Source organism: Halichoerus grypus, chromosome 2, assembly GCF_964656455.1.
Source record: "Halichoerus grypus chromosome 2, mHalGry1.hap1.1, whole genome shotgun sequence".
NCBI lineage: Eukaryota > Metazoa > Chordata > Mammalia > Carnivora > Phocidae > Halichoerus > Halichoerus grypus.
The window spans coordinates 11627357-11628931 of NC_135713.1; positions in this window are offsets into that span (position 1 = coordinate 11627357).

The following is a 1575-nucleotide window of genomic DNA, read 5'->3' on the forward strand; positions in this document are numbered from 1 at the left end:
GATTTCAGGCTGAGTCCAAACAGCTGTGTTCATAAATATTATCTTGTCGGAGGGGGCAAGGCTACTGGCTAATTTGTTTCGTGGTTAAAGGACTTCAGTACATTTTATTTTATCATACCACAAGAAATTAGTCCTGGTCTTTTCAGCTTCTAGAATAGACAATTTTACTCATCACTGCTCATAACCTTGTTTAGGTTTAATTAGGCACAGCAATTTTAAGCCATTTACTTTGTATGAGTAACATGGCTCAAAACACGCAAGTCATGGTTTATGGCTGCAGAAAACTACCCCTCTATGTTCACATATGATTTGGATAAAAGGGATTTTTTTTCTAAACATGCAGCAGAGTTTGGGAACATTTTTATTATCTTTTGTGAATCATGGGTTGCAGAGTGGTGGGGTGGTGGAGAGATCAGATCTTGTTTCAACTTCTGCATTAGCATTTCCTGAGCCTCAGTTTCCTTATCTGTACACTGGAGATAGTAGCAGTGCCTACATCATGGGCACGTGTGAGGATTAAATGAAATAATATGCAAAGTAAAACATAAAAGAATTCTCAGAGTGCCTGGCCTGATGTCAGCTGTCCGTAAACGCCCAGCAGTAAATTAGTTGCTGTTGCCGTTGGAATTTTACTGGAGTTGCCAAAGACCTACGATCCTTTGCTCTGAGATTCAGAAAAAGAGAAGCTGATTCCATCCCTGACATTGCCCTAACTATACTGGAGTCACCTAAAATTCCAGTGTTTTCCACATCTTTCTTTAGTTACGGGATTTGTTTCAAAAGGTGTCCAAACTTGCCACATGCAAGTCTGTTTCTCTCTGGAACTGTGTATATTGGAGAAAAAGGAAGTGTTCACCACGACTTTCGTTTTCTCCCTCCCTTTTTTTTTTCTGAAAAAGGGTCCCGCTGAATAGAAAATCAGGGGCCAAAGAACCTTGTTGTGAGCGCCTTTTTATTGTTGGTCTGTTTATTTTTTCCTTTTGATAAACAATTTTATCAGAGGATTAATTTTGTCAATAACGCACGGATTCCGGCTCCTAAAGTAAACTGTGAGTGACTTCTGAGTAAGCATAACCCCTTTCTGCTGACCTAGGGGAAAATAAAGATCAAAAAATTTGCCCAATCTAGTGGAAGAGGCCCTGGGCCGGGAGCTACATCTGGATCCAGCCTCGCCCTCCCATGGCCGTGACCCACCAGCGGCTTAATGTCCGGGGCAGGGATAGGAATCCTTCCGTACCCTCGCCGTGGAGAGGAAAAAGGCACGGGTCCCTCTCCCTCATCATCCCACCCACCAGGTTTCTTTGCTTCCCACTCAATGGACTTTCGATGTAAAGTGCTAGGGAGATCGCGGGATCCGTCCAGGTGGAATTCCCAAGACGTCTCCGGAGGAGCGGCTTCCCACGCCCCGCTCTGCACGCGGAGCCGCGGCGGACCCGGTGGGTGCGCGGAGGCCCCGCCCATCTCTGCCCCAGGCCCCGCCCAGCTCCGTCGCGGCCTCTCATTGGCCGCCCAGCGCGTCAGTCGGCCCCCGGGCTCCCGGGGCGGGAGCGGGGACCGCCGTCCACACCCGGCGCC